Source organism: Pristiophorus japonicus, chromosome 9 (assembly GCF_044704955.1).
Source record: "Pristiophorus japonicus isolate sPriJap1 chromosome 9, sPriJap1.hap1, whole genome shotgun sequence".
In the NCBI taxonomy this organism is placed as follows: domain Eukaryota; kingdom Metazoa; phylum Chordata; class Chondrichthyes; family Pristiophoridae; genus Pristiophorus; species Pristiophorus japonicus.
In genome coordinates, this window is record NC_091985.1 from 217,365,810 (window position 1) to 217,389,658 (window position 23,849).

The window sequence follows — 23,849 nt, forward strand, 5'->3', positions numbered from 1 at the left end:
CCGCACTGTCGGAGATGCCGCCTTTCAGATGAGACATTAAACAAAGGCACCGCCTGTTATCTCTGGTGGACATAAAAGATCCCATGGCACTATTTTGAAGAAGAGCAAGGGAGTTATCCCGGTGTCCTGGCAATATTTATCAATCAACATAACAAAAACAGTTTATCTGGTAATTATTACATTAAGAACATAAGAACAACATAAGAAATAGGAGCAGGAGTAGGCCATTTGGCTCCTCGAGCCTGCTCTGCCATTTAATAAGATCAAGGCTTATCTGATCATGGACTCAGCTCCACTTCCCTGCCAGTTCCCCACAACCCTTTATTCCCTTATCGCTCAAAAATCTGTCTATCTCCACCTTAAATATATTCAATGACCCAACCTCCACAGCATCTGGGGCAGAGAATTCCAGATTTACAACCCTCAGAGAAGAAATCCCTCCTTATCTCAGTTTTAAATGGGCGGCCTCTTATTCTGAAATTTTGAGTGGAATATCCTCACTGCATCCACCTTCTCAAGCCCCCTCATTATCTTATAAGTTTCAATAAGATCACCTCTTATCCTTCTGAACTCCAATGAGTACAGGCCCAACCTACTCAACCTATCTTCATAAGTCAACCCCCTCAGCTCCAGAATCAACCTAGTGAACCTTCTCTGAACTGCCTCCATTGCAAGTATATCCTTCCTTAAATATGGAGACCAAAACTGTACGCAGTACTCCAGGTGTGGCCTCACCAATACCCTGTGCAGTTGTAGCAGGAATTCTCTGCTTTTATACTCTATCCCCTTGCAAAAAATGCCAACATTCCATTTGCCTTCCTGATTACTTGCTGTTCCTGCATACTAACTTTTGTGTTTCATGCACAAGGATCCCCAGGTCTTTCTGTACTGTAGCACTTTGCAATTTTTCTCCATTTAAATTATAATTTGCTTTTCTATTTTTTCTGCCAAAATGGATAACCTCACATCTTCCCACATTATACTCCATCTGCCAAATTTTTGCCCACTCACTTAGCCTGTCTATATCCCTTTGCAGATTTTGTGTGTACTCCTCACAACTTGCTTTCCCACCCATCTTTATATCATCATCAGCAAACTTGGCTACATTGCAATCGGTCCCTTCATCCAAGTCATTAATATAGATTGTAAATAGTAGAGTGTGGGATTAATCATGCTTTAATCGGTATTTGCCACTTAATGTAAGTGTTGAATTCGTTCAATGTCTGTCAGCTTCTGGTATAGTTTGTGAATGTGGGCTCATTCTATATCTCTCAGTCTCTGGTACAGTTTATGGAGGTGGTATTGATTCTGTAACTCTCAGTCTCTGATACAGTGTATGAATCTGGGATTCATTCTGTATCTCTCAGTCTCTGGTACAGTGAGTGAGTCTGGGATTCATTCTGTATCTCTCAGTCTCTGGTACAGTGAGTGAGTCTGGGATTCATTCTGTATCTCTCAGTCTCTGGTACAGTGAGTCTGGGATTCATTCTGTATCTCTCAGTCTCTGGTACAGTGAGTCTGGGATTCATTCTGTATCTCTTAGTCTCTGGTACAGTGAGTGAGTCTGGGATTCACTCTGTATCTCTCAGTCTCTGGTACAGTGAGTGAGTCTGGGATTCATTCTGTATCTCTCAGTCTCTGGTACAGTGAATGTTGGATTCATTCTGTATCTCTCAGTCTCTGGTACTGTTAGTGATTGTGGGATACATTCTGTATCTTTCAGTCTGAATCTTCATGAGATTTTTGGACGGGTATGTAATGTGTAGATAAGTCTGCAGTCTGGTGTATATGATATGGATTTATTCTATACCTTTCAGATACGATTTGTCTATTCTCCCTGATAGTTAATTTGTCACAAAGGCTGCACTATTGAGATTAACAGCGTGCCTTTCCAGCTGATAATGGGTGTGTTTTTGGACTGGGATTGATGTATCTACCTGTGAACAGTACTGAGTTATGGTGAAATGTTAACAACTTCTGTCTCTCCTGCTCTGTTTGATTGCTGGATTGAAAATGTCTATCTGGAAATTGGGATCATTGCAGGACTGACTACTTCTGCTGTCTGTGAGTGTGGAATTGATAAGAACATAAGAAATAGGAGCAGGAGTAGGCCATACTGCCCCTCGAGCCTTCTCCGCCATTTAAAACGATCATGGCTGATCTGATCATGGACTCAGGTGCACTTCCCTGCCCGCTCTCCATAACCCCTTATTTACTTATTGGTTAAGTAACTGTCCATCTCTGCCTTAAATTTATTCAATGACCCAGCTTCCACAGCTCTCTGAGGCAGCGAATGCCACAGATTTAGAACCTCTGAGAGAAGAAATTCCTCATCTCAGTTTTAAATGGGCGGCCCTTTATTCTAAGATTATGCCCCCTAGTTCTAGTCTTCCCTATCAGTGGAACCATCCTCTCTGCCCCCTCATAAATCTTATACGTTTCGATAAGATCACCCAAATTCCAATGAGTAGAGGCAAACCTACTCAACCTTTCCTCATAAGTCAACGCCCTCATCTCCGGAATCAACCAAGTGAACCTTCTCTGAACTGCATCCAAAGCAAGTATATCCTTTCGTAAATATGGAAACCAAAATTACACACAGTATTCCAGGTATGGCCTCACCACTACCCTGTTTAACTGTAGCAAGACTTCCCTGCATTTATACTCCATCCCCTTTGCAATAAAGTCCAAGGTTCCATTGGCCTTCCTGATCACTTGCTGTACCTGCATACTAACCTTTTGTGTTTCAGGCACCAGGACCCCGAGGTCCCGCTGTACTGCAGCACTTTGCAATTGTTCCCCATTTAAATAATAACTTGCTCTTTGATTTTTTTCTGCCAAAGTGCATAACTTCACACTTTCCAACATTATACTCCATCTGCCAAATTTTTGCCCACTCACGTAGCCTGTCTATGTCCTTTTGTGTCCTCCTCACACATTGCTCTTCCTCCCATCTTTGTATCATCAGCAAACTTGGCCACGTTACATCCAGTCCCTTCTTCCAAGTCGTTAATATAGATTGTAAATAGTTGGGGTCCCAGCACTGATCCCTGCGGCACCCCACTAGTTACTGGTTGCCAACCAGAGAATGATCACTTATCCTGACTTTCAGTTTTCTGTTAGTTAGCCAATCCTCTATCCTTGCTAATATATTTCCCCCAATCCCGTGAACTTTTATCTTGTGCAGTAGCCCTTTATGTGGCACCTTGTCAAGTGCCTTCTGGAAGTCCAAATACACCACATCCACTGGTTTCTCTTTATCCACCCTGTTCATTGCATCCTCAAAGAACTCCAACAAATTTTTCAAACATGACTTCCCCTTCATAAATCCATGCTGACTCTGCCTGACTGAATTGCTTTTCCAAATGACCTGGTACTGCTTTAATAATGGACTCCAACATTTTCCCAACCACAGATGTTAGGCTAACTGGTCTATATTTTCCTGCTTTTTGTCTGCCTCCTTTTTTGAAAAGGGGTGTTACATTTGCAGTTTTCCAATCTGCTGGGACCTCCCCAGAATCCAGGGAATTTTGGTAAATTACAATCAATGCATACACTATCCCTGCCGCTACTTCTCTTAAGACCCTAGGATGCAAGCCATCGGGTCCAGGGCATTTACCACCTCCTGAGTGATTGTTATATGTCCCCCCCACCTTCGCCCCCCCATAATTCCCTTGACTATCCACTGTTGGGATATTTTGAGTATCCTCTACCGTAAAGACTGATACAAAATATTTAGTCAGAGTTTCTGCCATCTCCATGTACCCCATCACCAATTCCCTGGTTTCGTCCTCTGAGTAATACCGTACCTACTGTGTGTACAAGGAGCCGGTTGCACTGTTCCTTATGTCTCAGGTGGAGGAAACTTCACATCTGTTCCGGTTCCTTCAATTCCTTGCCTGTAGGAAGAAAAGGTATCTCTGATCATTCAAGAACAGGAGAAGTAGAAAAGACTAAAGTGATGAATGTAATCGTTCAATTAATATTCATTATGAACATTCACAAAGAAAAGCCAGCGATACAAACAGTGTCAGTGTCTGACTCCACTGCAGTACTGCAGCACTCGGCTTCTGCACACCAAGTGTGTTGGGCAGATTTACAGCAATTTACTGACATCCAGACACAACCCAACCCCTGCCCTGCTTCAGGAATGGGACGACCCGATGGAGCACGGACTTTTACACAGCTCAGATTGCTACTCCCCTTTCCCAGGGCACTAACCGTTCAACCAAAAACAAAGCCGCTGTTTAAAACATATCCTTCACATTTCTCACCCGGTGCCTGCAATAGATGCTCCTTGTATAAATCCTCAGTGTCCGGCTCGGCTTCCACTGCCCAATGACAACAAACATGGTGAGACTGGAACTGAAGCAGGAACGTTCACTACTGGTTTGGAGGGAGAAAGCAACAATGATTGTAAACAACAGATCCTTCCCATTCTGTCTCCCTTACCCGGGACACACGCTGTCCACACACAGCCCGAGAATGGCCTCTCCCTTCCCCCACGCACTGAGACCAGTTCTTGCTCGACTCCGCCTGTTAACACAGACCCCGACTAACCCAGACTCAGTGCCGATCTCTGAGCCCATCTGTGGACACACTCCCAAAGCGATGTGCTGCTGTAAGGAGGCTGCTGCTCACTGCCTTACCCCGGGGCCCGGCTGTTTAAACCATCTTCTTCCGCTCACTGAGTGAATGGCGCTCACAGGCAGGGCTGGGGGAGGGGAGGGCGCATGTGCTCTTCTGCTCACTGGAAATCGACACAGGGGGCGGGACTTATCCCCGCATGCGCAGCTCACTGCAATAATTCAGCCTTTAAAAATCAAAGTGAACTTTTCCCGATTTACTTTTATCAGAATCTGAGCAAAGGAACTGGGCCTGGGGGGCAAGGACAGAGAATGTTTCAAGCTGGGGACCTTGCCCCTTTGAGATGCTCAATTTGGGATCATTCCATGCAGGGTGTTTTTCTCTTCGTGAGCCCGTCTTCACAAAGCAATCCTGCAGAAACATCGGAGGGACGGGGGAGTAGGAGTGTTTGCTGGGACTGTGCAGGAGTTAATATCTGACAGAAACTGTCCCAGATTAACTTAATCAGAGTGAAACACTCGGTCACTGAGAGTAATACTGAACGGCCCTGAGCTGCAAGATTACAGAGAGTACAACAGGCAAGCAAGGGTTAAACGTGGGACCTTGTTTCTCTCACTCTTGGACACTGTCCCGCAGTGTGAGATTAATAATGTGTCTGTCTGTGGTACAATATCAGTGAGAGAGGGGACTGCATCTTCTGTCTTTCCAATGGGATCTTTCAGGAAAAAACCGGACCTCACTGGTCAGTCTGGAACTGATACTGTGCATGTTTCTGTGTCTCACCGCCCTGCCTTGCACTCCCCTGTCTCTCTCTCAGCACTCTGCTGTTCCCCGCCCCGCCCCTCTCTCCCTCTGTTGCCTATCCCACTTCTCTTGTACTGTTTGCGAAGGCGGGATACTGTTATTTAGTGTGTTGTGGAAACACTGTTGGAAGTACAACCCTGATACTGTTTCTATTCTCTCCCTGGTGCTATACATGACAGTGTGGCACTGTTACTGAGCGTAAGATGGAAGCATCAATACAATGTGTAAGACTGATATTTGCCTGTCTCTCTATCTTCCGCTAGTGCGGTACATGAATGTGTGATAGTAGTATTGAGCATAATATGGAGACATAGTTCGCGTGTTTAGGGTGTCTATCTCTGCCGCTCTCTGATAGCAATCTCTGGGTGATGAGTATGGGATGGATAGGTCATCAGTTACTGTTAAATGCCCCTCAGTTTCGGAGGACAGAGAGACAAAGAGAGGCTGGAGAGTACATAATTTGTATTTTCAGATAAATTAAACATATTTCTGCATGTGAACAATATAACTTTAAGCAGATATGGGTTAAGCCAGCCACTGCTGTGATTGGCTTCTGCCCCTGAATCTGGGGAACAGACACTGTGAGGAGCGCTGGCCCCAAAGTGTTTAACACTTACTGAGCTGGGAAACTACAACTTACCCCGAGAATCGGCAGCACAGGCCGAGCAGAGAGGAAACCCTGTGCTGGGAGCTGTAAATCTGGGACAGTTTGTGTTGTGAATGTGCAGATGTGAACATTGTGTGAGTGATAGTGTGTGTCTACTGTTATATGGTCCACGTCTCTGAGCCACACAGGAGGGCGGGTAGCACTACTGCCCTGTTGACCATGAGCTTGGTGGCAGATTTGAGGGCTTGATCTTTGAACACTCTTTTTGTCAGGCGGCCGAAGGCTGCGCTGGCGCACTGGAGGTGGCGTTGAATCTCGTCGTTGATGTCTGCCCTTGCTGATAATAGGCTCCCAAGTATGGAAAGTGGTCCAAGTTGTCCAGGGGCTCGCCATGGATCTCAATGGAAATCGCTGGAGAAATACCACCAACGATGTCTCCGCAAGATCCTGCAAATCCCCTGGGAGGACAGATGCACCAACATTAGCATCCTCAATCAGGCCAACATCCCCAGCATCGAAGCACTGACCACACTCGACCAGCTCCGTTGGGCGGGCCACATTGTTTGCATGCCTGACACAAGACTCCCAAAGCAAGTGCTCTACTCGGAATTCCTACACGGCAAGCGAGCCCAAGGTGGGCAGAGAAAACATTTCAAGGACACCTTCAAAGCCTCCTTGATAAAGTGCAACATCCCCACTGATACCTCGGAGTCCCTGACCAAAGACCGCCCAAAGTGGAAGAAGTGCATCCAGGAGGGCGCTGAGCATCTCAAGTCACATCGCCGAGAGCATGCAGAAACCAAGCGCAGGCAACAGAAGGAGCGTGCGGCAAACCAATCCCACCCACCCTTTCCTTTAACGACTGTCTGTCCCACCTGTGAGAGACTGTAATTCCCGTATTGGACTGTTCAGTCACCTAAGAACTCACTTTCAGAGTGGAAGCAAGTATTCCTCAATTTCGAGGGATCATCATCGGCAGTCCCTCGGAATTGAGGAAGACTTGCTTCCACTCTTAAAAGGAGTCCTTAGATGGCTGAACAGTGCAATACGAGAGCCACAGTCCCTGGCATGAGATGTCCGGCCCGGGCCTCACTGTAACTGGGGATGTGTTCGGCTCCAGTCTCAGTTCCTGGTCATTGTCATTTCACAGATTCAGGGGGAGAATCTGTGAGACAGTGATACTGGCGGAGATACCCCGCCTCACAACTCAAACCCCAAACACCACATTCCCCAAATCAGCTGGAATAAGGCATTTGTAAATTGCTGAACCCGTCTGTGAGGGGAAGTGTGGGGAGATGGAACACGGTCTGAGATTGACAGCGAACGGACGATATAGGCGGAAATATTCGTAATTGTCAATTGTAACGGGATCATATTTAAAAGGTTCTGGTTCCTGGAAGCCTTGAAGATGAATTCAGAGTCTGTAAGGGTTTGTGCGGAGCGTTGTGTTTCGGTTCTATTGTCGGAAAATGGTTTGAAATTGGTAGCTGCAGAAAGCTGGAGGCGGAGCTGGAAGATCAGGGGCCGCTCTCTGCTCTGTCTGTCAACCTTAACTCTGTCTCCTCTCTTCCCACTCTGTGTTTAATCTCTCACTCTGTCCCCTCTCTCACTCAGTCAGGTCGGCTCCGGCTCTATAAAAGGAGCTGGAAGCAGTTCGCTTCTCATTCAGCGGCAGTTTGAGTGAAGCATCATCATGTCTGGTCGAGGTAAAGGAGGCAAAGGACTGGGTAAAGGTGGAGTTAAGCGGCACCGTAAAGTGCTCCGTGATAACATCCAGGGCATCACCAAACCAGCCATCCTCCGCCTGGCTCGCCGTGGCGGTGTCAAGCGGATCTTGGGACTGATCTACGAGGAGACCCGCGGGGTGCTGAAGGTTTTCCTAGAGAATGTGATCAGGGATGCGGTCACCTACACTGAGCACGCCAAGCGCAAGATGGTCACTGCCATGGATGTGGTGTACGCTCTGAAGCGGCAGGGCCGCACTCTCTATGGATTCGGCGGCTGAAAAACTCGACTCTTTCCCCCAAGCACAACATAAAGGCTCTTCTAAGAGCCACCCACCGCCTCACAGAGAGAGCAGTGATCTGTGGATGGGAGTGTGGACAGTTTGGTTGGGAAATGATTTCAGCTATTTAATTAATGGAAAGAAAAATTTGGATTTATATAGTGCCTTTCACGACCACCGATCTTCTCAAAGCCAATGAAATACTTTTGAGGTGTAGTCGCTGCAGGAATATGGGAATTATTAAATATTTTATAACTTTTAATATGAGATATATGAAACTCTGGGTGAGTGTCAAAATTACTGGGCGGGGATACAGTCTCCTTTACAACTCACAATCCCACCTAGTTTTGTGTCATCAGCAAACTTGGAAATATTACATTTGGTTCCCTCATCCAAATCATTTATATATATTGTGAATAGCTGGGGCCCAAGCACTGATCCCTGTCATACGCCACTAATCACTGCCCGCCACCCCAAAAAAGACCCGTTTATTCCTACTCTGTTTCTTGTCAGTTAACCAATTTCCAATCCATGCCAATACATTACCCCCAATCTTATGTGCTTTAATTTTGCACACTAACCTCTTGTGTGGAACTTTATCAAAGGCCTTCTGAAAATCCAAATACACTACATCCACTGGTTCTCCCTTATCTATTCTATCAGTTACATTCTCAAAAAACTCCAGTAGGTTTGTCAAACATGATTTTCCTTTCATAAATCCATGCTGACTTTGTTTAATCCCGCTGATATTATCCAAGTGTGCCGTTATCACATCCTTTATAATAGACTCTAGCATTTTCCCTACTACAGATGTTAGGCTAACCGGTCTGTAGTTCCCCGTTTTCTCTCTCCCTCCTTTTTTAAATAGTGGGGTTACATTTGCCACCCTCCAATCTGCAGGAACTGTTCCATAATCTATACGATTTTGGAAGATGACAACCAATACATCTACTATTTCCATGGCTACCTCTTTTAATACTCTGGGATGCAGATCATCAGGCCCTGGGGATTTATCTGCTTCAGTCCCATTAGTTTCTCCAGCACTATTTTCTTACTAATAATCATTTCCTTTAATTCCTCTGCATCTACTGGTTCCCCTTTATTCACTCTGCTCATTACATCCTCAAAGAACACCAACAAATTTGTCAAACATGATTTCCCTTTCATAAAACCATGCTGACTCGGCTTGACTGTATCATGATTTTCTAAATGTCCTGCTGCTACTTCCTCCATAATGGACTCCAGCATGTTCCCAATGACTGATGTTAGGCTAACAGTTTCCTGCTTTCTGTCTCCCTCCTTTCTTAAATAGGGGAATTACATTTGCTGTTTTCCAATTCGCTGGGACCTCTCCAGGATCCAGGGATTTTTGGCAGATTACAACAAATGCAGCCACCATCTCTGTAGCCACTTCTTTTAATACCATAAGATGCAGGCCATTAGGTCCAGGGGACTTGTCCACCTTGTCCCCTCCCCATAGCCCCTTGATTATCCATTACTGGGATGCTTTTAGTGTCTTCTGCAGTGAAGACCGGTAGCCACTTCTTTTAATACCATAGGATGCAGGCCATTAGGTGCAGGGGACTTGTCCACCTTGTCCCCTCCCCATAGCCCCTTGATTATCCATTACTGGGATGCTTTTAGTGTCTTCTGCAGTGAAGACCGATACAAAATATTTGTTCACATTTTTTGCCATTTCCGTTTCCCATTATTAATTCCCTAGTCTCATTCCCTATGGGACCAACTTAGCTACTCTCTTCCTTTTTATATACCTGTAGAATCTCTTACTGTCTCTTTTTATATTTCTTGCTAGTTTACTCTCAATCTATCTCCTTTCCCTTTTTTCTTTCTTTGTTGTCTTTTGCTCTTTTCTAAAAAGTTCCCAATCTTCTGGCCTTCCACTAATCTTCGCAACATTGTATGCCTTTGTTTTCAATTTGATACCACCCTTTACTTCTTAGTTAGCCATGGATGGTTCATCCTTCTTCAGAGTCTTTCTTTCTCACTGGAATACATCTTTGCTGAGAGTAATAAAATATCTCCTTAAATGTTTGCCACTGCTTATCTACCGTCTTACCCTTCCTTTGTAATTGCCTTTATTTAAGTTCAGGGCACTAGTCTGAGACCCAAGTTTCTCAGCCTCAAACCAAATTTGAAATTATACCATGTTATGATCACTCTTCCCAAGAGGATCCTTTACGATGAGATCATTAATTAATCCAGTCACATTACACATTACCAGATCTAAAATAGTCTGCTTCCTGCTTAGTTCCACATTGTATTGTTCAAAGAAAACATCCTGAATACACTCTATGAACTCTTCCTCAAGGCTATCTTTGCCAATTTAATTTGTCCAATCAAAATGAAGATTAAAATCGCCCATGATTATTACAGTATTTCTTACAAGCCTCCATTTTTTGTTGATTTATATGCTGTCCTACAGTGTAGTCACTGTTAGGGGGCCTATAGACTACTCCCACCAGTGATTTCTTATCTCCACCCAAACTGATTCTACATCTTGATCTTCTGAGAAGGCAAGGCTGGTGTTTACAACCATCTTCAGTCAGAAGTGTCGAGAGGATGATCCATATCGGCCTCCTCCTAAGGTCTCCACCATCACAGAAGCCAGTCTTCAGCCAATTCAAATCACAAACGGCTGAATGCATTGGATACAGCAAAGGCTAAGGGCTCCGACAACATACCAGCTGTTGTGCTGAAGACTTGTGCTCCAGAACTAGCCGCGCCTGTAGCCAAGCTGTTCCAGTACAGCTACAACACTGGCATCTATGCGACAATGTGGAAAACTGCCCAGGTATGTCCTGTCCACAAAAAGCAACAAATCCAATCCGGCCAATTACCGCCCCATCAGTCTACTCTCAATCATCAGCAAAGTGTCGCCAACAGTGCTATCAAGTGGCACTTGCTCACCGATACCCAGTTTGGCTTCCGCCAGGACCACTCAGCTCCAGACCTCATCACAGCCTTGGTCCAAACATGGACAAAAGAGCTGAATTCCAGGTGTGAGGTGAGAGGGACTGCCCTCACCATCAAGACAGCATTTGACCGAGTATGGCATCAAGGAGCTCTAGTAAAACTGAAGTCACTGGGAATCAGGGGGAAAATTCTCCACTGGGTGGAATCATACCTAGCACAAAGGAAGATGGTTGTCTTGGTTGGAGGTCAATCATCACAGCCCCAGGACATCGCTGCAGGAGTTCCTCAGGGCAGTGTCCTAGGCCCAAACATCTTCAGTTGCTTCATCAATGACCTTCCTTCCATCATAAGGTCAGAAGTGAGGCTGTTCGCTGGTGACTACACAGTGTTCAGTTCCATTCGCAACTACCCAGATAATGGAGCAGTCCATGCCCGCATACAGCAAGACCTGGAAAACATTCAGGCTTGGGCTGATAACCGGCACGTAACATTTGCGACACAAAAGTGCCAGGCAATGACTATCTCCAACAAGCGAGACACCACTGCCCCATAATATTCAATGGCATTACCATAGCCGAATCCCCTACCATCAACATCCTCAGGGTTACCATTGACCAGAAACATAACTGGACCAGCCACATAGATACTGTGGTAACAAGAGCAGGTCAGAGACTGGGTATTCTATGGAGAATGTCTGACCTCCTGACTCCCCAAAGTCTTTTCACTATCCACAAGGCACAAGTCAGGAGTGTGATGGAATTCTCCCCACTTGCCTGGATGAGTGCAGCTCCAACAACACTCAAGAAGCTCGACACCATCCAGGACAAAGCAGCCCGTTTGATTGGCACCCCATCCACCACCTTAAACATTCACTCCCTCCATCATCAACGTACCGTGGCTGCAGTGTTTACCATGTACAAGATACACTGCAGCAACACGCCAAGACTTTTTCGGCAGCATCTCTCAAACCCACAACCGCTACCACCTACAAGGGCAGCAGGCGCATGGGAACACCACCACCTCCACGTTCCCCTCCAAGTCACACACCATCCTGATCTGGAAGCATATCGGCGTTCCTTCATTGCCGTTGAGTCAAAGTCCTGGAACTCCCTCCCTAACAGTACTGTGGGAGTACCATCACCAGATAGACTGCAGCAGTTCAAGAAGGTGGCTCCCCACCACGTTCTCAAGGGCAATTATGGATGGGCAATAAATGCTGGCCTTACCAGCGACGCCTACATCCCATGAACGAATTTTAAAAAAAGAATCAGAACCATCTGACCTCTCAAGTGGTTGTAAAAGATTCCATGATGCTATTTCGAAGAAAAGAGATCTCTCCGGTGTCCTGCCTAACATTTATCCCTCAACCAACATCATTAAAACAGAGGCCGTGAAAAGCATTTTATAAATACAAGTCTTCCTTTAACAACGGAGAAAAGGCTCAAAAATGAAACAGTCGGTAACAGGACATCAATTAGTCTCCTCTTGGAGAAATCAAGGAATCGACTCACTGTATGTAGGAAACAAAGCTGATTTATTTGACAGTTGTTTGACAGAGAGTGCAGAAAAGATTTACAAGAATGATTCCAGGGATGAGGGACTTCAGTTACATGGATAGACTGGTGAAGCTGGGGTTGTTCTTCTTCGAACAAATAAGATTGAGAGGAGATTTGATAGAGGTGCTCTAAAATCATGAGGGGTCTGGACAGAGTAGAGAGAAAATATTCCCATTGGCGGAAGGGTCGAGAACCAGAGGACACAGATTCAAGGTGATCGGCAAAAGAACCAAAGGCGACATGAGAAAAAAACTTTTCTTTAAGCAGCGAATGGTTAGGATCTGGAATGCACGGCCTGAAAGGGTGGTGGAGGCAGATTCAATCGTGGCTTTCAAAAAGGGAATTGATAAGTACCTGAAATAAAACATTTGCAGGGCTACAGGGAAAGGGTGGGGAGTGGGACTTGCAGAGAGCCGGCATGGGTTTGATGGTCCGAAAGGCCTCCTTCTGTGCTGTAACCATTCTATGATTCAATGATATCCAGAAAATTAAACTCCAGCCCAGTTATAGGGATTAATTACACCAGCGGCAACAAACCCCAACGGTCCGAGTAAACATGGTTCAGTCCTGGATGTGATTAACGGCAACAATAACAGCAGAGTCCAACCGCTGCAGTCACTTGTGAACTCGCTGGTGTTTCTGCAGGTCAGATGACCGAGTGAATCCGTTCCCACACTCAGAGCAGGTGAACGGCCTCTCCCCAGTGTGAATGTGTTGGTGTTCCAGCAGGTGGGATGATCGAGTGAAAGCCTTCCCACATTCAGAGCAGATGAATGGCCTCTCCCCAGTGTGAGCTCGCTGGTGTTCCAGCAGGTGGGATGATCGAGTGAAAGCCTTCCCACATTCAGAGCAGATGAATGGCCTCTCCCCAGTGTGAGCTCGTTGGTGTGTCAGCAGGTTGAATGATTGAGTGAATCCCTTCCCACATTCAGAGCAGATGAACGGTCTCTCCCCGGTGTGAATGCGTAGATGTGTCAGCAGGTCAGATGATCGAGTGAATCTCTTCCCACACTCGGAGCAGGTGAACGGCCTCTCCTCAGTGTGAGTGCGTTGGTGTGTCCGCAGGTTGGTTGACTGAGTGAAGCCCTTCCCACACACGGGGCAAGTAAACGGCTTCTCCCCAGTGTGAACACGCTGGTGTTCAGTGAGGTTGGATGAATGAGTGAATCCCTTCCCACACACAGAGCAGGTGAATGGCTTCTCCCCAGTGTGAATTCGCTCATGTGCCAGCAGGCTGGTTGAATAAGCGAATCCCTTCCCACACACAGGACAGTTGAATGGCTTCTCCCCAATGTGAATTCGCTGGTGTACCAACAGGTTGGATGAACGAATGAATCCCTTCCCACACATGGGGCAGGTGAATGGCCTCTCTCCATTGTGACGGCGTCGATGAATTTCCAGCGCAGAGGGACAATTGAATCCCTTCCCACAGTCCCCACATTCCCACGGTTTCTCCATGGTTCGGGTGTCCTTGTGTCTCTCCAGGTTGGATGATCAGTTGAAGCCTCGTCCACACACACAACACGTTTACAGTTTCTCCCCGCTGTGAATGGTGCGATGTTTTTTCAGGCTGTGTAACTGGTTAAAGCTCTTTCCACAGTCAGTGCACTGGAACACTCTCACTCGGGTGTGTGTGTCTCGGTGCTTTTCCAGTCACACTAATGTTTGAAATCTTTTCCCACAGACAGAACAGAGAAATGTTTCTCCTTCCACATTCAAAGGACGATGATATTCAGGTGAATCGAATGACTCTGTCAGATCTTGATATGATTGGTTCGAGTTTCCCGTCTGTAAATCCTCCTTTTCTAATATCCTGTAAAAGGAGTTTACAAAAGTCAGCACTGGAAGTGCAGGATAGAAATTGAGGACAGACAAACCTAGTTTCTATGGGCCCAGTTTCCCCAGGCGTTGCTCCTATTTTTTTGGAGCAACTATTTTTTTTGGAGTATCTTAAAAATCGCAATTCTCCCCAATTACTTTGCTCCAGTTTAAGTGAGTTAGTTCAGTTTTTTTTTCAAAAGTGGGTGTTACCAGCCACTTACGTCTGTTTTGGCCATTCAAACAAGTTTAGCCAGCAAAAAGTTACTCCAAACTAATTTAGTCTAGTGTATGTGGCCACTTTTGTACGCTCAGAAAAACCTTGCGGAGATTTAAGAAATCAGCGCAGGTAGCCAGAGATGGAGGGGGGCGGGGGGCGCGAGAAGCGAGAGGATTTTGAAAAGCACTAAACACCTTCACAACAACATTAAAAAAGCATAAGTACATTTAAAGCAGTAAGCACTCAACAAAACAGTACATTTAAAGCACCAAGCACTAAATAAAGCACAATAATAAGCATTCAATAACAAATAAAAAATACAAGGAAGCTAAGAGGACCTGCACTTTGCACCAAGACTTACAAAGCACAAAAAATAACAAGCAATTAATTAACAAATAAAAAATAGAAGGAACCCTGCATCTAAAGCACCAAGACCAAAGGAATAAGCAATCAGTCAATAAATAACAAATAAAAAATAGAAGTCCTACCTTAGGGAACTCAGCGAGCTGCCGATGAGGGAGCCCATTCGGCCAGGGCTAGGGGCGGCGTGCTTCAGGCCCCTCCCACACAGCCTGCAGAGATTTGGGCTGCAAGGAGCTACTGCACATGTGTGCACACTCTAGAGTGCATGTGCAGAAGTCCCAGCACTGTTTTCAACGCCGGGACCTGGCTCTGCCCCCCACGCGTTCTGCTGCGCTGCGCCAAGGGCCTGGATCAATCGGACTGCAGGGAGAATACAAAAGGTAAATAATAGGCGCCGTTTCTGTTCTAAAAAGTTGCCGCACCTCCGGGGGGCAAACTTGGGCCCAATGGAACATTCTTTTCTCTCTTGTTCCCCCAAAGCTGTAAATTCCCACCCCACGGACTCTCCCTCCACCCTGTGCTGAAATCCAAACTCATCGCACCACCTCCATCATTTCTTTCTTCCATCTACAGTTTTCTCACTCCCTCTTCTCTGGTTGGGTTCAGTTCTACATCCCTAGTGTGCAGACTGAGAATAAATTAGGAAATTATTTTCTCTCCTGGTCACTGGGACCCTAAAGCCCTGCCCGCCCTCTGCTCCTGTAACAAGATGACCGCGCGCAGACGCCCTGATTATGTCTAAGAATTCGGCTAGTTACCCCGAGTGGTCGGGTCTATCACCGCGGGTTAAACATGGGGTCTGCGGGCTCGTATTCGGGGTCTGAAGCCTACACCAGGTATTTATGAAGCTGCCCAGCCCACCCAGGGGTCCAATTCCTCCGCTGAGCTCACAAGCTTCTACCAACTCACGGAGCATCTCTTCCGCCTCAGACAACCTCCACCGCTGGCACTGCACCTGCTCAGAGCACAGCCTGGTCCCGTGTCTGGGCTCCTGGTGTCATTGATAGAGCACTTTACCCCTGCGCGGGGGATTCTGGTTACAGAAGTAAACGTCGCAACATTTGGTAATGAAATGGATTGATTCAGGACAGACAGCAGGGATTATTGCAGGAAATAACACAGTGCAGTGAGAAAGGAAATGCAGTGGATGTTGTGTAGATGGATTGTCAAAAGGTGTTTGATAAGGTGCCGGACAGGAGGCTTGTTGATCAAATTAAGGCTCATGGTATTAAAGGGAGTGGGGCCGCGTGGAGAGGAAGTTGGGTAAAGGGCAGAAAACAGAGAGTAGTGGTTAATGGATGTTCTTCAGACTGGAGGGATGTAAACAGTGGTGTCCCCAGGGTCAGTGTTGGGACCATTGCTCTTAATATAGAGACAGGATCTGGGCTAGGGAATAAGCACATAAGAAGCAGGAGTAGGCCCTTTGGCCCCTCGAGCCTGCTCCACCATTCAATAAGATCATATTGATTCATCAATTGATCCACCGCTACGAAAAACAATAAGAAGAATAAAACCGGACGGACCACCCGGCATCGACCTCCGCACCGGCTACGGACCCGACAACGGCCCACCCAGCCCAGTCTTTCTCACCAATATCTGGGGACTTGTGCCAAAATTGGAAGAGATGTCCCAGACTAGTCAAGCAACAGCCTGACATCGTCATACTCACAGAATCATACCTTTCAGCCAATGTCCCAGACTCCTCCATCACCATCCCTGGGTATGTCCTGTCCCACCGTGAGGACAGACCTACCAGGGGTGGCGGTACAGTAGTATACAATCGGGAGGGCGTGGCCTTGGGAGTCTTCAACATTGACTCCGGACCCCATGAAGTTTCGTGGCTTCAGGTCAAGCATGGACAAGGAAACCTCCTGCTGATGACCACCTACCATCCTCCCCCAGCTGATGAATCAATACTCCTCCATGTTGAACACCACTTGGAAGAAGCACTGAGAATAACAAGGTGCACAGAATGTACTCTGTGTGGGGGACTTCAATGTCCATCACGACTGTCTCGGTAGCACCACTACTGACCTAGCTGGCCGAGTGCTGAAGGACATAGCTGCCAGACTGGGCCTGCAGCAGGTGGTGAGAGAACCAACACGAGAGGAAAAACCGACTTGCGCCCATCCCTTCGGAAAGGGCTCGAGAGCGGGAGCAGCGGCAAGACTACAAAGGGCATGAGTCAGCCAAGCAGCGGGACTTCGGAAAGGGCGCGAGAGTGGGATCAGTGGCAAGCCTACAAAGGGCGTGAGTCAGCCGAGCAGACAGCCGAAACAGCACCAAGTGACCTAGGAGGATAAGAAGTAAAAAGATTCAAAATGTGATGTCACAGTAAAGCAGGGAAGTGATTGGTTGGTCAGTTTTTCTCTCTTTTCTTCGGCATTGGTTTAAATTAAGAGCTGGGATTAAAAATCTAAACTTTCAAAATGTGAAAAATTAATTAAATACATTCGAGATGGCAGGGCAGGCGATGTGTTACTGCTGCTGCATGTGGGAGCTGGTTGACCCCATTGAGGTCCACGGCGACCACATCTGCAGTAAGTGTTGGCTGCTCGAGGAACTTCGGCTCCATGTTGATGAGCTGGAGTCCGAGCTGCAGACACTGCGACACATCAGGGAGGGGGAGAGTTACCTCGACCGAGTTTCAGGAGACAGTCACACCCCTTAGATTCATTAATTCAAATTTGGTCCGTAGTTAGAGACAGGAGGGTGTGACTACGAGCGAGGCAGCTGTGGGGACCCAGGAGATAGTGATAGAGGTGCCTCAGTCCTTGCAATTGTCCAACAGGTACGAGATTTTTGGACGAGGGCAGGGACTGCAGGGAGGATGAGCAAACTGACCACAGCGCCGTGGTACAGGAGGCCATTCAAGTGGGGGGGGAGTAAAAAGAAATGTTGTAGTGTTAGGAAACAGTATAGTTTCGGAGATAGATACTGTTCTCTGCAGCTGAGTGCGTGAGTCCCGAAGGCTGTGATGCCTGCGTGGTGCCAAGGTTAAGGACATCTCCTCTGGGCTGAAGAGGAATTGGAATGGGAGGGGGAAGATCCAGTTGTCGTGGTCCACGTCGGTACCAATGACATAGGTAGAACAAAGAAAGCGGTTCTGCTGAAGGATTTTGAACAGCTAGAGGCTAAATTAAAAAGCAGAACCACAAAGGCAATAATCTCTGATTACTACCTGAGCCACGAGCAAATATATTTCGATGAGAAGGAAAGACTTTAAGCGACGAGAGAACTATCCGCGGTTAATGAAGGAAGTAACAGATGGTATCAAATTGAAAACAATGGCATACAAAGTGGCCAAGGTTAGTGGGAGGCCAGAGCATTGGCAAATGTTTTTCAAAACAGCAAATGATGACTAAAGAAATAATAAAGAGAGGGAAGGTAGATTATGAGAGTAAACTAGCAAGTAATATAAAAAGAGCTTCTACAGGTATGTAAAAAGGATAGGGTAGCTAAAGTAAACGTTGGTCCTTAGAGGATGAGACTGGGGAATTAATAATGGGGAACAGGGAAATGGCAGAGACTTTGAACAAATATTTTGTATCAGTCTTCACGGTAGAAGACATTAAAAACACCCCAATAATAGATAATCAAGGGCTATAGCGAGGGAGGAACTTAAAGCAATCACTAAAGAAAAAGTGCTCAGTAAAATAATGGGATGAAAGGTGGAAAAGCCCCCTGGACCTGATGGCTTGCAACCTCGGGTCTCCCTCTACACTGTCCCATCAAATACTCCCAGGGCCGGCATAGCACAGGTTGGATACAGAGTAAAGCTCCCTCTATACTGGCTCATCAAACAATGCCAGAGCAGGTACAGCACAGGTTAGATACAGAGTAAAGCTTGCTCTACACCGGCCAACAAACACTCCAAGGGCAGGTAAAGCATGGGTTAGACAGAGGGTAAAGCTTCCTCTATACTCTCCTATCAAACAATGCCAGGGCAGGTACAGCACGATTTGATGCAGAACAAATCTCCCTCTAAACTGCCCCATCAAACATTCCTCGGGCAGGTACAGCCCGGATTCAATATAGCGGAAAGCTCCCACTACACTGTCCCATCAAATACAACTAGGGCAGGTAGAGTACGGGTTAGATACAGAGGAAAGCTCCCTCTGCAGTGTCCCATCAATCGCTCACAAGGCAGGTACAGCATGGGTTATGCAGAGAGTAAAGTTCTCTCTACACTGTCCCATCAGACAGTACCAGGGCAGGTCCAGCACTGATTAGATACAGCATAAAGTTCTCTGTACACTGTCCCATCAAACACTCCAAGGGCAGGTACAGCAAGTATTAGATACAGAGCAAATCTCCCTCTACACTGTCCCATCCATCACTCCAAGGGCAGGTATGGAACATAAGAAATAGGAGCAGAGCAGACCATTTGGCCCCTCGAGCCTGCTCCGCCATTCAATATCATGGCTGATCAGATTCAGGCCTTAACTCCACTTCCCTGCCCGCTCCCCATAATCCTTGACTCCCTTATCTTTCAAAAATCTGTCTATCCCCACCTTAAATACATTCAATGACCCAGCCCCCACAGCTCTCTGAGGTAACGAATTCCAAAGATTCACAACCCTCAGAGAAGAAACACCTTCTGATTTCCCTTTCAAATGAAACTTATTCTGAAACTATGCCCCCTAGTGTTAGATTCCCCCACGTGGGGAAACATCCTCTCTGTATCTACCCTGTCAAGCCCCCTCAGAATCTTATACGTTTCAATAAGATCACCTCTAAGTCTTCTAAACTCCAATGTGTACAGGCCCAACCTGCTCAACCTTTCTCATTATGACAACCCCTTCATCTCAGCAATCAACCTCGTGAACCTTCTCTGAACTGCCTCCAGTGCAAGTATATCCTTCCTGAAATAAGGAGACCAAAGCTGTACGCAGTACTCCAGTTGTGGTCTTACCAATGCCATGTACAGTTGGAGCAGGACTTCCCTACTTTTATATCCCATCTCCCTTGCAATAAAGGCCAACATTCCATTTGCCTTCCTAATTAATTGCAGTAACTGCATGCTAAATGTTTGTGTTTCATGTACAAGGACCCCCAGATCCCACTGTACCACCGCATTTTGTAATCTCTCACAATTTAAATAATAATTTGCTTTTTAATTACTCCTACTAACGTGGATACCCTCACATTTTCCCCACATTGTACTCCATCTGCCAAAGCTTTGCCCACTCACTTAGCCTATCTATATTTGTTTGTAAATTCTTTGCATCCTCCTCACAACTTGCTAGGTTAGCACAGGTTAGATACACAGTAAACCTCCCTCTACATTATCCCATCAAACACTCCCAGTGCAGGTACAACACGGGTTAGGTGCAGAGTAAAGCTCCCTCTGCACTGTTCCAAAAACACTCCCGGGGCAGGTACAGCACAGGTTAAATACAGAGCAAAGCTCCCTCTACACTGTCCCATCAAAAACTCACAGGACAGGTATAGCACGGATTAGATACAGCGTAAAGTTTCCTCTACAATGTCCCATCAAATATTTCCAAGGCGGGTAATAGCACGGATTAGATACAGAGTAAACCTCCATTTACACTGTCCCATCAAACAATGCCAGAGCAGGCACAGCACAGATTAGATACAGAGTTTCCCATGTGGTGGCTGGCGTGCAACGGCCACCACACGTTAAAAAAAGCCACGCACAGGCATCTTCCACCCTTGAGGATGTAGTTCAGGATCTGGAATATTAGGTCCTTCATTGAAACACCTGTGAACTCAACCTTTTTTGGCGTGGAAGCAAGTCATCCTCGTTTGCAGCTGACACTAAGCTGGGTGGCAGTGTGAGCTGTGAGGAGGATGCTAAGAGGCTGCAGGGTGACTTGGACAGGTTAGGTGAGTGGGCAAATGCATGGCAGATGCAGTATAATGTAGATAAATGTGAGGTTATCCACTTTGGTGGCAAAAACAGGAAGGTAGAATATTATCTGAATGGTGACAGATTAGGAAAAGGGGAGGCGCAACGAGACCTGGGTGTCATGGTACATCAGTCATTGAAAGTTGGCATGCAGGTACAGCATGCGGTGAAGGTGGTAAATGGCATGTTGGCCTTCATAGCGAGAAGATTTGGGTATAGGAGCAGGGAGGTCTTACTGCAGTTGTACAGGGCCTTGGTGAGGCAACACCTTGAATATTGTGTACAGTTGTGGTCTCCTAATCTGAGGAAGGACATTCTTGCTATTGAGGAAGTGCAGCGAAGGTTCACCAGACTGATTCCCGGGATGGCAGGACTGACATATGAAGAAAGACTGGATCGACTAGGCTCATATTCACTGGAATTTAGAAGAATGAGAGGGGATCTCACAGAAAAATATAACATTCTGACGGGATTGGACAGGTTAGATGCAGGAAGAATGTTCCTAATGTTGGGGAAGTCCAGAACCAGGGGTCACAGCCTAAGGATAAGGGGTCAGCCATTTAGGACCGCGATGAGGAGAAACTTCTTCACTCAGAGAATTGTAAACTTGTGGAATTCTCCATCACAAAACGTTGTTGAGACCAGTTCATTAGATATATTCAAAAGGGAGTTAGATTTGACCCTTTTAGCTAAAGGGATCAAGGATTATGGAGAGAAAGCAGGAATGGGGTACTGAAGTTGCATGATCAGCCATGATCATATTGAATGGTGGTGCAGGCACGAAAGGCCGAATGGCCTACTCCTGCACCTATTTTCTATGTTTCAAGGTACTGCCAATGATGATGATGATGAGATACAGAGTAAACCTCTCTCAAAACTGTCCCATCAGATACAACTCAGGCAGTTGGAGTACAGGTTAGATTCAGAGGAAAGCTTCCCCTACAGCGACCCATCAAAGCTCACAGGGCAGGCAGAGCACGGGTTAGAGACAGAGCAAAGCTCCCTCTACACTGTCCCAACAAACAATTCCAGGTCAGGTACAGCACGGGTTCGGTAAAGAGCAAAGCTCCCTTTATACTGTCCCATCAAGCACTCCCAGGGCAGGGACAGCATGAATTAGATACACAGTAAATCTGTGCCAGAGGAAACTGTACCCCAGCGAGAGTCAGTGCCAGAGGAAACTGTACTCCAGTGAGTGTCAGTACCAGAGGAAACTGTACCCCAGTGAGAGTCAGTGCCAGAGAAAAATGTACCCCAGTGAGTCAGTGCCAGAGGAAACTGTACTCCAGTGAGTGTCAGTACCAGAGGAAACATGCAGCAGAGCTTGGTGTCCAGCCGTCTTGGATCCCCTTGCCATTGGACCAAGACCTTGCTCTGCCAAGCCCTTGTGGTAGCCGGTGTGCAATGGCCACCTCACGTTAAAATAATTCACGCTGTTAGCAATACAAAACAATCCTCTTCCTCTGCAGTTATCAATCTATTACAATTCCCCATGCCTGTAGTTTTGTTATATTACAATTATAAATATCTTCAGTTATCAGCAACAAATTGCATTTATATCACACCTTAAACGTAGTAAAATGTTCCAAGGCACTTCACAGGACCGTTAGCAAACAGAATTTAATATCCAGTCACGTAAGGAAATACTACCACAGGATTAAAAGCTTGTTCAAAAGGGTAGGTATTAAGGAGCATTTTGAAGGTGGAGGTTTAGGGAGGGAATTCCAAAGCTTATGGTCTCGGCAGCTGAAGTTATGGCCACCAATATTGGAGGGATGAAAATTAGGGCTGCTCAAGAGGCCAGAATTGGAGGAATGCAAAGATCTCTGAGGGTTGTAGGGCTGGAGGAGGTTACAGCAATAGGGAGGGGTAAGGTCCTGGACAGATTTCAAAACAAGGATCAGCATTTTGAAATCGATGGAGCAGGAGCCAATGTAGTTCAGTGAGCACAGGGATGAATGGAAATTGGTACAAGTTGGGATGAGAGGGCTGAGGACAGACTGAGTCGAATAGGCCTATATTCTCTGGAGTTTAGAAGAATGGAAGGTGATATCATTGAAATATAGAATTGACAAGGGCTGAATAGTCTAGAGCTAGGAGTCCTAGTATTAGGATAAGAGATCGGCCATTTAAGACGGAGATGAGATATTTCTTCACTGAAGAGTTGTGAATCTTTGAAATTCTCTATCGAACAGAGATCTTACTGAATGGCGGAGCAGACGGGAGGGGCCATATGGCCTACGCCTGCTGCTACTTCTTGTGTTCTGGAGTAAGGATACGGGCAGGAGTGTTTTTGATAAGCTTAAGCTTGCGGAGAGTGCGAGGTGTGAGGCCGATCAGGAGAGCATTGGAAATAGTCCAATGTAGTGGTAACAGAGGCATGGATGAGGGTTTGAGCAGTTGAGCTGAGGAAGGGGCAGAGACCGGCGATGTTATGGAGCTGGAAGTAAATGTACTTGGTGATTGAGGGAATATGGGTTCGGAAGCTTATCTCAGGGTCAAGTACGACGGCAATCAATAAATTTCAACTCTCCATATCTGTGTTTCAGTTTATTAGAATACTACATACCTCGAGTGGCCAATACTTCAATAGTAGTACTTATCAATATATTTTCTGTTAATTCCAAATGTTCATGAATGAATAATTGATTCTGTCAGTGATAGGCCGTGCTGGTATTTCAGATTGGTCTGTGCATCATGATCAATGAATTGACGACGTGCTTCCGGTTCAATCTTTCCATTGGCTTTCTCACCAGATGGGAAATATTTGAACATTGAGATCTGATGGTGTCGGTGTGAGTTCAGCCCCACCTAATGTACAGAGACGGGTCCATCTCCTGGGCTCTGCCTCAAACTGGAGTCACCTCTTAGATCAAAGCCCTTTACTCTAAAACACACACAAGATTCACTGTGACTGTATTCAGAGACAGAAAGTGATCTCACTTCACATCCCATTGCACGGCCTCATGCTGGATAATTGTGCTCGGTGGTCAGTCTCTCCCAGTCTCATTTCCTGTCTTACCTTGTAACCTGTGTGTACTGTCTACAGGACCGGTGTGTATCTGAGTAAATGGCACTTT

General features: G+C 46.3%; 1 protein-coding gene and 1 pseudogene across 7 annotated transcripts in view; both read right to left on the reverse strand.

Moving 5' to 3' along the window:
- The window catches only part of LOC139274135 (zinc finger protein 721-like), a 176,741-nt pseudogene that overhangs the window by 69,798 nt on the left and 83,094 nt on the right, over nucleotides 1-23,849 (reverse strand).
- Nucleotides 1-23,849, reverse strand: part of LOC139273642 (zinc finger protein 239-like) — a 37,575-nt gene that overhangs the window by 13,077 nt on the left and 649 nt on the right. The window contains exons 3-6 of one of the 7 annotated variants that reach the window (XM_070890648.1): nucleotides 15,020-15,254; nucleotides 11,149-11,385; nucleotides 4,275-4,386; nucleotides 3,810-3,899 (exon numbers count right to left, since the gene is read on the reverse strand). The gene's annotated coding sequence lies outside the window, so the exon portion shown is untranslated. The remainder of the gene's footprint in view (nucleotides 1-3,809; nucleotides 3,900-4,274; nucleotides 4,387-11,148; nucleotides 11,386-15,019; nucleotides 15,255-23,849) is intronic. The other 6 variants (XM_070890653.1, XM_070890649.1, XM_070890652.1 and 3 more) reach the window with 6 other exon arrangements.